Genomic DNA, 14,689 nt, shown 5'->3' with positions numbered 1-14,689 from the left:
GCTCACTAAATCCAGGCAGTTAATGTCGATGTTGGTGCTGCCAGTACAGCTAGAACACCAGCAACGGCTTGCATTCAAAACTGGAGTAAAAAAGTAAGCAGCGGTGGGTCGGTTTTCACCTCGCCGCCAGGAGGCTGCAGCAATTCCCAGCGCCGTGCAAGGTGAAGGCCGGCGCCGCTCTCGCAGTGCCGCCCTCTCTCTCCGCCGCCTAGCGAGTTGCCTCTTATAAGCAGCGGCGAGCCGGCGCGCGCTCCGCATACAGGCGCGCCCGGCGGCGAGGCGAGCGCCAAGGTTAGCCCAGTTGGGCCGCGACCGCCAACGCGGCGGCAGTGACAGCGGAGGCGGCGGCATCGTCCTCGTCTGCCGGTGCTGTGCACGAGCCGGCGGCCGCGTTCGCGTGCACCTGCCGCCGCCGCCCACCACGCCACACCTCGCGCCTCTTCGACTCGAGCGGCCCACTAGTTCGTAAGTCTCCAGCACCCACATGTGCCTCCTGATTCTGTCTCTCGACAGCAAGTGTCTGGAGTAAAGTGCCGTGTTTACGCATCAGTCTTCACCAGGATCATATTTGTGTTCGGAATCCTTGTCCACTAGTCATGCCAACTGCACGCATACTCCGCGCGCCACAATACGGTACACGGCGGAAGGTACAGTGTACTACTGCTGGACATCCCCTTTCCTGTTCGTCTCCCAAACGGAGCTAGGAAAACTTAAGAATCCAGTTTATCTTAGTTTACCTCCGCAGACCTTACTTGAGATTTTCGTAGGGCAAAATTACGAACCAATATCTTTAACATCCGTTTGCTGGAAAATCCTTAGCATATTCTAAGTTCGAATATAATAAATTCCCTGGAGAGGGAAAAGCTTCTGTCAGCAAATCGACAAGGTTTTAGAAAACATAGCTCGTGTGACACTCTGCTCTTTTCTCGCATGATATCCTGCGAGCCATGGGTGAAGGGCTATAAGCGGATTCCATGTTCCTAGGTTTCCTTAAAACATATTTGGTACAGTGCCATGGTGCCCACTGGTAACGAAGGTTCAAGCATAAACAAGCTTCTTAAGTAACAGAACCCAGTATGTTGTCCTCGGCAGTGTGTGTTCGTCAGACAGGGGTATCGTCAGGATTGGCCCAGAGAAGCGTGGTAGGACCTCTGTTACCTTTTATATACAAAAATGAACCGGCAGACAGGGTGACCAGCAGTCTGCTTCTGTTAGCAGACGATGGTGTGGTATAGCGGAAGGTGTCGTCGCTGAGTGACTGTAGGAGGATACAAGATGACTTAGAAAAAAGTTTCTAGTTGGTGTGATGACAGTTAGCTCTAAAAGAAGAAAAATGTAAGTTAATACGGTTAAGTAGGAGAAAAGCTTATAATACTCGAATACAGCATTAGTCGTGTGCTGCTTGACACAGTCGGGTCGATTAAATATCTGGGCGTAACGTTGCAGACGAACTTGAAATAGAATCAACATGTAAGGACTGTAGTAGCGAAGGCGATTGGTCGACTACGGTTTATTGGGAGAATTTTAAGAAAATGTGGTTAATCTGTAAAGGAGACGCATACAGGACACTAGTGCGACCCATAGTTGACGGCTGTTAGTGTGTTTGGGATCCGCACCAGGTCGGTTTAAAGGAAGACATCGAAGCAATTCAGAACGGGGAGGGGGGTTTGCTACATTTGTTACCGGTAGACTCGAACAACACACGAGTATCATGGAGATGCTTCGGGAATTCAAATGGGAATCACTAGAGGAAAGGCGACATTCCATTCGAGGAGCACTATCGAGAAAATGTAGAGAACCAGCTTTGAAGGTGACTGCAGAGCTATTCTAGTGCTGCTACCGTACATTTCGCGTAAGGACCATGAAGATTATAGAGATTTGGGATCGTACGGAGGTATATAGATAGTCGTCTTTCCCTCGCTGTATTTGCGAGTGGTACAGGAAAGTGACAGGTAGTGTGGTACAGGGCACACCAGCCACGCACCATATGGTGGTTTGCGGAGTATCTGAATAGATTTGGCAGGATTGGTCAGCAGTCTGTCGCAAATGATTTAAACCTGAAGCAGTTAGGTTGCTATTTACACTCAAAACTTAATGTTTCTATAAGGCGATTAAGCCATTTTGAACGGTGTCATCATCAGCGGTGTTTATCACTTTCCATTTCACTTCACTGTTTCACGATAGCATCAGACCAACATGATTACTTCGAAGTAATAATTATGTACGCTATGGTCGAGGACATTCGTACTCGTGTTAGTGAGAACTGCTTTTCATTCACGAATTACGTAAGTGTTGATTCACTGGTATTCACTACACCCCGCAAAACCTTTTACTTCGATGGAGCTTTTCGTAGGGTAATTCTGTAGAGTTGTTAATTTGAAAGACGAATATTTGTCCCATCACCTGCACTACGGTAATTGCGCCAAAACACAGCGTGTTTATATGGATTGTGATAAAACAGGCTATTATGACAATGCTGTATGTTCATTTGTGTAGCTCATACATGGCTGAAATGTATGGTTGATAGCGTGTTTATATGGATTGTGATAAAACAGGCTATTATGACAATGCTGTATGTTCATTTGTGTAGCCCATACATGGCTGAAATGTGTGGTTGATCCATTGAAGTACATACAATGTTTTACTCCTTGAATATGATTGCAATAATCGAAACCGATAGAAAATAAGCATAAAACCGTACAGTTGATGGCACAAATGTGTTTTTACTTTCACGTTTTAGGCTCCTAATTTCCGGGAGACTACTTCTCTCTAAAGAATGTTTCTGTAAGGGCACTATCTGAGAGCACTGGACAAGGGATTATTGTGGTTATATGTACAAGCTGTTTAGGTTGTGGATTTATTATTTTTTGTACTAAGTGCTTAATGTATTTGAGGTCTTGAATAAATATACCATGGATACTGTTTTGTTTGCAGCAGCAAAAATTTCATACTCTGATGTATGTGCCACTCAGCGAAAAACAGTTGAATCCACTGGACCACGCTCCCGGAAATATTTAGAAGGCAAAGTGTTTTATTATTCTCATTTAGTTTTTGAGAGAGAACTACTAGCAACGCTCCAAACTTTTCTACTACAGTACACTAACATAATATCCCTGATAGACTGTACTGTATTTACAACGCTCGAGAGTACGTATTGTTGCACGTTCTTCAAACTGCAGTCTATACGATCTCATTTCCAGAAACCAATAAAAATAAATGATGTTGAACACTTTTCAGAAGTCAGTCCAAAGCTTCTCTGGCCCATATTGAGTATGGTGTTGCAATAGTTTGGACAGTAGACTCATATTCTGGAAGAACAACGCCTAGGTCCTCGTACGAGCATATTGGATCTTCGTTTCCGTGGTTTCGCTAACTCATGAGACGAACGCCAGGATATATCCTTCCACGAAACGCTAACGATGTCTTCCATTTTTCTTCGTTCAGACATAATACTCCATTTCTAAAGATGTGGTCGTCGACCAAACACTGACCTTTCCGCCTTCTTACAACCATGTGCACTCGCTCAAACGTTGACGCGCGGGAGAATTATCTCGAAATTTTCTCGAAATTTGCACGTACATGCGCAATTCTGCACGACATACTGAACCGATTCACAGTATGAAAGGGAAGTTTTTAAAGCTGTTGAGCAACAGTGTCTTAGCAAACAGGCTGTACATATTTAAGAGAAAAATAGCTATCTACATATGTGCCTTAACGGAAATTTTGTACCCAAATGGCTACAGGTGAAGTGAGTACAAATAGCTTGCTTGTATTGGAAGAATAGCTGACCCTCCCCTCCCCCTTTTTCTGTCGTAATGGTCTGTTGATAATCTTAAATGAGTTTGAGTTTCTGAACTCCTTTGCTATATACATTTCAGTTACTGCCTATAAGTTTCTCATCCGCATTTGTTTATGCTCTTCGTGTGTTGGGCCAACAGACAATAACTTATCCGATAACTATCATTGTTGACATCCGTTTTCTCGCTCGTATCCTGAGATTCTGGAATAAGAATGGTGATGGCTGTTTCCTTTGCCTAATCAGCGTTAACGCTCTCTGGAATACGGTATTTTTTCCGCTTCCTGTTCAGTTTCATCGGCCGTAACCACGATACAGCTCACAAGAATCAGATCACGCAAAGCTTGTTAATTTATCCTTTGACCCGCAAGACACCATACTAGTGTCGGAGCTGCGAAGTTGTTGGTTTGAACCCTGCATTTGATGGATAATTGTATCGACGTCTGTTAGATGTGGGCTCTATGTTGAGACAACAGTGATCTCGATGTCATCTCAGTCGACACCAATAATAACGCAAGTTGTTTTCTATGCATCTTATTTACGAACAAATGCTTACTGCTCATCAGAAAAAGAGCCATGCCACCAATTTCATTCCGTTGCGATATTTACAATTTCTTACATTCTTGTTGCGGGGAGAGTTTCTTTCCTATAAGCCATGTAACTGCTATTCTGAAACTGTTTTATGAGCTTGAATATTCTTCGTCAATCTGAAAAAGTTCCTTCCGCACACAACTGACTATATTGCGAATATACAGAACATTAGTTAAAATGTCCGCTACTATGTGAAGGAAAATACAGTGTATGCCATTGGAAAAGTAAATTTCAGACAGTGTTCTGTCGTGTTCAACGCTCAGTGCACCGTGGAAGGCACTGCGATATCCATGTTCCAGAGAGAAGGATAATTTCCAAGTGGATAAAGCAATGTCATGAGACGGGTTCTGTAGCCTGAAATGGCATGCGTATGATGGGAAAGATCTGTCTAGTTCGTGCAGATCTGCAGCGAAGCCCACGGGGATCTAATCGTCGCTGTTAAAGAGGAAATCCCTCGTTCGTCTTTGCAGAGGATTAACAGGATTCAAAGTTTCAACCTTATAAGCTGCATGCGTCTCAGTAGTTAGAGCGGGGAGACAGTGAGTAAGCGCAATTTCAGCTCAACATTGCTGGACGCAGTTGATGACGATGACGCTCTTTCTACAGATCCTGTGATATCTGATGACAGACTTTCATCTAAATTGGTTTGTCAATAAAATATCCGATACTACTCGAACACACATCCTTCAGCTAATGCATGGAAAAGGACCACGGCAACTCAAAGGTCGTCTCATGTGCTATTGATAGTTCAATGGAATGGAATCAGTGAACCATATCTGAAGACAACGGCCGGCCAGTCAGTGTCTCTTTCGAGCGGTAGGCAGCCGTGGTTAACAATTTCTTCATTCTGAAGCTGCAGGGACATTGCTCTGTGGTTTCAACAGCCCATAAGGCTGATAATGAAATTACTACTTTGAGTCACCGTCTTCCACACAGATTGCTCTCACTATTCGGTTTTAAAACGCGGCCAGTGAAATCACCTGACCTCTCAATCCCTAATTTTTTTCATGCAGGTCATCCCAAGAGCAAGGGTTTCTTCTCGGCAACTTCACAATACTGATGAATTGAAACCCGCTGTCCAGGAGAGAGAGAGAGAGAGAGAGAGAGAGAGAGAGAGAGAGAGAGAGAGAGAGAGAGAGAGAGACCCCGACCGACCGACCATTCCTTAATAAATGACTTAAATGACTGTGAACGTAAAGAGTAGCTACCGCGAACGTTTTAACAATGCATAGTCAATGACTGAAGCCACAAACTACCGTTCAGATTTTCAGTAATGGAGATGTATGAAGAACACTGTTACATTCTTAATTTGTGTGGCCATATTGTCCGTAGGTGCTGTAAAATTCGTGATAGGATTTTCGTTCCGTCTTAAAACTGCAAGAAAATGTGTTTTTTCTCGTCAGACACGTTTCCCTTTATTGAAGTAAAGCGTCATCAGTGCTCTGTAGTTAAAGATATTTACAATATGATTTGTTTTTAAGATCGCAAGACAGTTCATTAACAATTTGTTGGTTTTACTTTCTGTGATTACCGCTCAGTTTCCCGCCTACATTAGAAAAAATGCCGTCTGCCAGCACGTCTGTTTTTTTTTCTTTTTTTTTTTTTCGACACTGATACTTCTAGTCCAATTTTGCGCTCCTCTGCAGAACTGTGCATTTGTTGAGTTTTACTCAGCATATTTGCTTTTACAGCGCTGTTCGCAATAAATTGAGCCTCTCCTTATCGTACGGATGAACGAAAAGGAACGAATGGTGAGACATACGCAGAATCTGCATGCATCGTCGGCTAAAGAAAGGTTACTGCCTCCCCCCCCCCCCCCCCTGCTGTCAACCCGCATCTCGTGGTCGTGCTGTAGCGTTTTCGCTTCCTGCGCCCGGGTTCGATTCCCGGCGGGGTCAGGGATTTTCTCTGCCTCGTGATGGCTGAGTGTTGTGTGTTGTCCTTAGGTTAGTTAGGTTTAAGTAGTTCTAAGTTCTAGGGGACTTATGACCACAGCAGTTTAGTCCCATAGTGCTCAGAGCCATTTGAACCACTCCCTGCCGTCACACTGAACTGGTTACATGAATACACGACGTGATTAATTAATTTATGAGTTTGAAATATTTAAGAAATATGTAAGAAGTAAGAAAGAACATTTGTTTCTGTGTTGTTCCATTCTTGTACGTATCTCTGTCCTTTAAATACAATGTTTGCTAGAGCTGGGGAGCCGTTTCATGTTGCTCTCTGCCTTTCGAGTTATTCTTGTTTCAGTACAACATAATGAAATATTTCCTGTCGTGACTTTTGTACCCCCTATATATCCTTTCAACCTTTCAATATGTTCAAAAGGTTCAAATGGATCTGAGAACTATGCGACTTAACATCTGAGGTCATCAGTCCCCTAGAACGTAGAACTACTGAAACCTAACTAACCTAAGGACATCACACACATCCATGCCTGAGGCAGGATTCGAACCTGCGACCGTAGCGGTGCGCGGTTCGACTGAAGCGTCCAGAACCGATCAGCCACACCGGCCGACGCTACAATATGTAATTTGCAAGATATCTGGGGGGGGGGGGGGGGATTAGCCAATGCGGAAATTGTTTTATTTACCCTTTTAGTATTTCGGAGTTGACTCAGATACTTCGTGTGCATAATTCACCACAGAGCAGTATGGAGTGGACTAGAATACTGGTAACCTATTCCGTGGAAACATGGAAGGCATATTTAATGTATTTTTCCTCGAATAATAGTTTTGCTTTTACAAATGATGTTTATAGATCCGAAACATATCGAATAATTTGTATATAAATAAAATTTTACTTATTTGTTTGCCCTGCCTTAATCTGTATTTCCTCTCGTCTGATATTATATTAGATGACGTACTCCCACTTAAGTTATAAAAAATCAGCACATACTCACGTAGATCCTTTTGTGGAAGTGCCTCCTCTAACCATAGATGAGAGAAGAAATGTAGATTTTGGCAGGACAGAGTATAAGAGTTACGGTGTAAGCTGTTTCGGATCTAAGAGACTCATTTTTAAAAACAAAATCTATATTCTGGGAAAATATTCACTGACATTGCCTTTAAAAGGGCGAAACTCGTCTGGAAATTATAAATGTTATACTTCCGCAAGGAAAAAAGTGTTTAAATTTATAAAACTAAAACCTGTATTTACATATTCGCTACGGAAAATGGCCACACCTTCAACTTTCTTAGCGGATGCGCGTTATCAGACACGAGATTTCCGTGTCTCCCGCGAGTGATATGATATACTATTAGGGGAAGGGATCCCTTTCACCCCTTGTAAATGTCTTCCAAATGAGAATCCCTCTACCATGTGATCAGTGGGATGCAGCGCCTCATGTCCTTCCCGCCGCACTCCAAATGATTTTTTAAATTCTTCCAGTGACCAATGGCAGTCTTCTGCACCGACAGAAACTTTTAAGAAGTACAATTATGCCTTCATGTCATTCGGGATGGTGATTCTCGATGCTTCGTTTTCTTAGCGATTGTTGTTGTCAAACAGAGGATCGGTGATTCATTTGTTGCACTGTGAACAGACTGCTTGCTGCTAGAATCTGAGATTGCGCTGATGGCCGTTTCCCCGAACAGTCACCCACGGTATATTATTGACATGGTGGAACGTGAAAAGCCCAGCGCCTGCTCTAGCATTGGAAGATTTACAGAACTCCAACGTTAATTCTTCTGCGTGTTCATGTACCCCCGATAAATGTCTCAAAAACGGCAGCAACAGCCAATTATTGTGCTGACTTATAGTAACAATACTTTACATAGTTCTCTTGTGAATAGTTGCGTCAGCTAAACCCAATATGCTCCAGCCAGGTCCAGGGAGCGGGCGGAAGCATATGTGGCGAACGGATCTTGCCTCCCCGATATTGGCTTCCCCTCAGCACTCAATATTGCGCATGCGTCGCACGTGAAATACTCTTAAATTTCCTGTAGTTTCCGATCGGACCGTAGTAATTCTCAGATCCTCTTCCTTCATTTTACCTTACTAGCGTGGTTCACGACCTATTCCTTTCGTGGAACCCGACAAACCGGATTGGAAAAGCTCCTCGGAACGACTCTGTACTTGGAGCGTCCTGAATGCCATATCATGGACGGTTAGATCCCCCCACGTCATATTTATTGCGTTGTCATTGTGAGTACAGGTCAGCAGCGTAAATGTTGTTTGCATCTGGCGACTTTGTTGCATTAGTGCAATTAGCCCTCCAGCGAAGAATCTGTAGCCCTCCGCTAAGTAACTTCATGACCACACACACACTGCAGTCTCACTAGCTTGTTTATGTGGCAAGTTCCACGGAGGAAAGATGGCGCAAGAATAGGTGAAAGCCCATTGTCATGTTCATTTGAGTGTTAACATTATTCTGTATTAGTTTGCATTTCAAGTGTCTTATTTGATATCTTAATTTTATGCCGTCCTTGAAATGAACTGTCCAGGTGGTAGTTTCACTGAACGAGTGGAAAGGATAAGTATCCGTTCAGCAGCATGTGTGTTCGGCCATGTTTACATAAATTTTTCGGAAGAAATCTTAATTAAATTATGAGAATTGGAAGCAGTGACTGATACAAGCCAATTGGCAAAATTGGACGGCTCACTGATCGATAAAATTTAAGTGTGCTGACCAAGAAGTTATTTTCTGTATGACAACTTTATTAGCAGATCTAAATGATTTGACACTTTTCTGTTAAAGGTAAAAAGGCTTACAAACAATTAAGATTCCTTTTATAGAATGTGTTTTCCTGGAGGTGGAAATATTCGGTGCAAGACCCTCCTTTTATATGCTGTTTGTATTGTTCGGTTTTGTTGGAATGAACACAAACAGAAGTCTGTGTAACGTAGATCTTAGCTTTGTAACTGATTTATTAGAAGCCTTAAACCACAGGAGAAATGAATGCTGTTTCTCATACTTGCTTTCTTAGCCATGCAAAAGGTACCAAATGGTATTCGACGAATAGTACTTCCAATTCGATCAGGGATGCTGCCTAGGAAGGAGCTTTGTTCCTAGTTACTTCAATACATGCCTCCAACATCTTTTGCTTTGTGAAGATAGGTTTTTAGTGCTTGAAGAGCAGCGCTTCGGATACTACCCTGTATTGGAATCTATGTAGCATGTTTGACACTCGCATCTCAATGAAATTTACTAGCCACTAATAAACAAGATTGTTTTTTGGACATTCACAATGTTAGTCACATATTAACCAATAAGACTACGTAGGTCCTAGTCCCCATTATTAAGATTCTGTTAATATTGGTACGAGAAAGTTTAACTGGATATGGCTTTAATGTACGTCGTTTCCACAACACCGACAGCAACACAACTAGCAGACTAATTAAGGCGTAAAAAAAAATATTCAGTTGCATATAATGTTGTGTCGCAATTCCGACTTCCTTCAGAAGAGGGTTGTAACTGAGCTTCGCATTTGGCTCGGAAGTCGCGAATTCGGATCGAAATTGTACCTCTGACTTCGCCTCCGATAATTTTGAGACAGATTATACTGAAGGAGAAGGTTCTAAGTTTGCGTTTAAAAGTGCAAAAATCAAAGCGTGAAATAGCAACATCGTTGCCAGATATGCGCATACTCAGAACGGCCGAGGTACTCTGTCTCCTAAGCTACCTCAACCCACCACAAAGGAATGCCGCTTGTGTTTACAAATCGCTTCAGCTTTGTCCGCAGTGGGGAGGATTAGTGGAATTTCCTAAAGCCTCCTGAAACAACGAAAAAGTATGCTAGGGTTGCCAACCGTTATGGACCTTCTTGTCCCGACATCCCGGCAGTACATATTGTCACGATTTTGCAAAACAGCACAAATACTGAAGTAACGCCATCTGTTATCGTGACATGTAAATGTAGTCTGTTACTTTTGTCAACAAGTTTATGCTGAAAAGGTCGTCTCACAGATAGCGTTGCATGTTTTGTATCCTGTATCGACGATGCAAGCACTTCCTAAATCAAGCGGTATCATTCAAGAAAATATCGACTTCTCCAGTAGTACAGGACTGGAACTATCTAAGCAGCACCACGCGAAAGAATCGGGCAGTTTCCGTTTGAATAGCGGTCTGATACGACGATTATTTTTGTACGTAATACGAACGACTAGAGCAAGTTAGTGACGTCTGAAGTGAAGTGTTTACTGCCGATATATAGGACGTGAAGTGTATATAGTAATGAGTACTAAGATGACTAAAGTGTTATTGTTGACTGTTTATCGTCTAATAAACTTATCACAGCTTACATTTAAGGATGAAGAAAGTCACATTTCGGACGATTTCACAAAAGAGTGGCCCTTTGTCAAGATAGTATATACGGCTAACAACGTTGTCAAGCGTCCTCAATCCTTCAGTTCTATGGCGATTGTAAAAAAAATTCTCGCGTCATACTGTGTCCTAATACATAAAACAATTGCAAGAAGTTTCACTTCACGGCATGGACACCGACGCATTGAACCCCAACACTGAAAAGATGTTTCTTAAGTTGGTCAATACTTCACTGAAACTGACGGAATCCAACAGAAGCTGTTGAAGTTTGATTCCCTGAATAACGAAACATCAAACAACATTGAAGTTCTGTCTAGACACTTTAAGACAACCGCAGATTTAATTAGATAAATTAATCGCTTGTGGAGACAGTCCCAATAACTTCGGGGGCTTCATCGACGCGGTCGTCGGAATGTTTTACACCAAATCAAAGAACAGTTAGGAAAAAAATGTGGAAGGAACTGGATGTCGTGTCCATATTCTCCACAATATTGTATGAAGCGCTGCTGGGATCTTAACTGTTGGCATTGAAATAATCGTCATGAAAATATTCTCCAATACACACAGTAAGGACAGAGAAGCTGAAAGAGATCATCTTATACGTTTATGTCAATCGTCAGATTCTTCTACCTCACTCAAATATACTTGGTTTTTGACGCCGAAGGCAGGCCAGACAACCTAAAAGCTTTGATTTTCCAGTAGTCCAGTTGTATTCTGAATAAACCTCACTGTGTCTCGATAACTAGTACAATTCTCAAGGCTGTCTATTCAACTAGGTACTTGGGTGTTAAAATTACGAACAACTTCAGTTGGAAGGACCACATAGATAATATTGTCGGGAAGGCGAGCCAAAGGTTGCGTTTCATTGGCAGGACACTTAGAAGATGCAACAAGTCCACTAAAGAGAGAGCTTACACTACACTCGTTCGTCCTCTGTTAGAATATCGCTGCGCGGTGTGGGATCCTTACCAGGTGGGATTGACGGAGGACATCGAAAGGGTGCAAAAAAGGGCAGCTCGTTTTGTATTATCGCGTTATAGGGGAGAGAGTGTGGCAGATATGATACACGAGTTGGGATGGAAGTCATTACAGCATAGACGTTTTTCGTCGCGGCGAGACCTTTTTACGAAATTTCAGTCACCAACTTTCTCTTCCGAATGCGAAAATATTTTGTTGAGCCCAACCTACATAGGTAGGAATGATCATCAAAATAAGAGAAATCAGAGCTCGAACAGAAAGGTTTAGGTGTTCATTTTTCCCGCTCGCTGTTCGGGAGTGGAATAGTAGAGAGATAGTATGATTGTGGTTCGATGACCCCTCTGCCAAGCACTTAAATGTGAATTGCAGAGTAGTCATGTAGATGTAGATGTAGATGTAGTCCCAGCTAGATGAGGCAAGCGTAAAATGTGCTGGATATGGAAACTGGGAACGCAAACTTTCAGATGACAGTCGGAATTCCAAATAGTCTTTAATGCTGTTCTGTGAGTGCGTTCTTTCATATGCATTTCATTTACTCCGGATGTGAGCCATTTCGAATTTATCAACGCTTCTGAGCCAGAAGTCTGATCATAACAAAGCGTGAGATGTGCTTTGGAATTCAATGACGTTAACATAAATTGTCAAATTTGCAAGAAAAGCCTCAAAAGGTTTTGCTACTCTATTACTACATCGGTAAAACGACATTTAAAATTTTTATAAAGAGTGCAGGAAACTCCATCAATGCTACAGGAAGCTAAGAATTGTGTAACTTATGCTGAATCCAGGATAAATCGGAAGTTCACTTCGAATCTTAAAACAAAAGAAATTGCCAGGTTTATTGGTGAAATGATTCGCTTAAAGACTTTGTTTCCCGTTTCAATGTTCAGAGCAGTTTGTTATGCCTAGCTATCTGTTAAGGAGACGTCATTTTTGTTTTCAGTACACTTATTACCATTACATCTTGTAACAATGACTTCAGTAATTTACCATTAAACTAATTGTTGTAAAAGTACATAGTGGCAAAATGTAACTTATTTAAAAAATAACTTATTACTCCACATAGCAGACAGTAGATCCGGCCATAGAGAGTACAGTTTGTTCGAGTAACTAAGTATAGCCACATTTCAGTTCAAAGTAGTGCGCGTTGATACCTCGCAGTATGAGCATGAAAAGTGATAGCGGTAAATGTCTTCGCGGATAGCCGCTTCTTTGATATTGACGATTGTGTTATCACACTATTTCTGCGATATGAAGAACAATACTATGAAATACCAACGCTGCAAAGAGCTTCCACGCTAGGAAGGAAACTCCAAGAAAAGTTCTTCCGTCTAAGGGGTTTTAGTTTATTAAATGGTGCCTGGACGTGCAAACATGACTTAAGATTTTTAGGAAAAATAATGCACCCGAATTAACCGCCCAGTGGACTGTTTGGACTGAAAGTGGAGGGACACACATTACACTTGAATAAACATTTCTTACATGAGTGTGCGGAGTGTTGTCAAACGAAAGTGCCGATCAACGCTTAATTGTTGCTGTAGCAAGCCGTGATAAGTCTCATCGGTATTGTTGCCTGCGTGTGAGACGACAGATCATGAATCAACAAACTCGACTGAAGGCGATTTCAGTATCGCCGTGCAAGGTATAGGGTTCTTCAAAAAGTGCACCGGTTTTCAAATATCAAATTACGAACTTTTTCTTTCAAAACATATTAACAAAATACATGAATTTGTTCATCACACCTTTCCATTACAAGCATGGAAAATGTCTGGCTTACGACCACACCTGTTGCGTTGGCATGCAAGACCTCTTCCGTGAAATTCTCAATGACTGCCGCATAAGACTCTACTTGAATTCCGTCAACACGTCGAATCTCCTTTAAATCGCGGATGTTTCGGGGATTGACACGCCAATGATTGGAAATAACCCCAAAGGGAAAAAAAACCTACCGTTTGGCCTCGTTGGCCATTGTTGGTCACCACTATGCGAATGAGGCGATCGGTAAAACGATCAGGCAGCAGCTAGACTGTTTCGCGGTAAGTGTGGCAATTGAGACCGTCCTGCTGAAACCACATGTCTTAAACGTTCATTTTATTGAAACGAGGATAACAAAAATATCTTTTCATACGATATAGGCTTCTATGAACCGTCACAGGTTGTTCAGTCTCGTTTTGTAGAAAAAAAGGGCCGATTATGCCGCCTACTCAAAAGCCGCAGTAAACCATCACTCGCTGTGGATGGATTTCTTCGCTATTGGACAACGCAAGGATTTTGTGACCGTCAGATACGGCAGTATTGCTTAGTCACAAATCAAATAGAAGTGTCTCATCACTAAAGATGTTCCTTGCAAAAGCACCTTCTCAGAAACTAGGCAACAAACTGACGCATTTTCTCACGGGAGGCTTGTTTCAGCTGCTGCGTTAACAGAATTCTGTAAAAGTGGTAATGGAGATCATGCTGGAGAAATCGCCGTACTTGCCAGGTGTCCAGCTAATTGCGGCCGTGTCTGGCTAAATATGTGAAAGTCCGACTTGTCTGGGTTTTTAGCGATGAAGTAGACGACGCACGACTAAGGTCTGTTCCAAGCTAATTACGTTAGTGCGAGGAATAACCATAATGCGGAATAAGGAGATACCCCATAAGGACATATAAATATGCCAGTCAATGCTGTTACGACTGTCCCCCACACTTTTCACGTACATCGAGCGATCCAAATACTGTCAAAAATCATGTACTCCCAGAGCGAGCGAGGCGAAGCATGGTAGAATGTGCCGATTAGACGATGCTAACACGCCCCACTGCACTGCACTACGCTTGAGCGCAGCTCGAAGCCTTGTAGGGAGACTATCCTATCAGTAGTTCCGCGAATTGATTTCCAAGAAAAGTAACGTTCTTGCTAAAATAATTTCATACGAGAAGTATTCTTTCTTTATAACTATAATTGAAATGGACAAAGTTATTCAATCTGTTTTACGACCCAGGATGGTCCAGTGCATGTGTTATTCAGAAGTACAATGCAATGTTCCTTTGGATATGCGCACGTGTCCGAAGAAACACACACT

The 14,689-nt window shown here is 42.4% G+C and overlaps 1 protein-coding gene across 1 annotated transcript in view; it reads left to right on the top strand.

The window, feature by feature from the left end:
* Window positions 1–304: 304 nt before the first annotated feature.
* LOC126272533 (SUN domain-containing ossification factor) overlaps window positions 305–14,689 on the top strand; it is a 46,774-nt gene continuing 32,389 nt past the window's right edge. Inside the window, exon 1 of the mRNA XM_049975446.1 lies at window positions 305–465. The gene's annotated coding sequence lies outside the window, so the exon portion shown is untranslated. The remainder of the gene's footprint in view (window positions 466–14,689) is intronic.

The sequence above is a fragment of the Schistocerca gregaria genome, chromosome 5 (assembly GCF_023897955.1).
Source record: "Schistocerca gregaria isolate iqSchGreg1 chromosome 5, iqSchGreg1.2, whole genome shotgun sequence".
In the NCBI taxonomy this organism is placed as follows: Eukaryota; Metazoa; Arthropoda; class Insecta; order Orthoptera; family Acrididae; genus Schistocerca; species Schistocerca gregaria.
The sequence above is the reverse complement of the archived record's forward strand: the minus strand, read 5'-3'. Positions and strand labels throughout refer to the sequence as shown.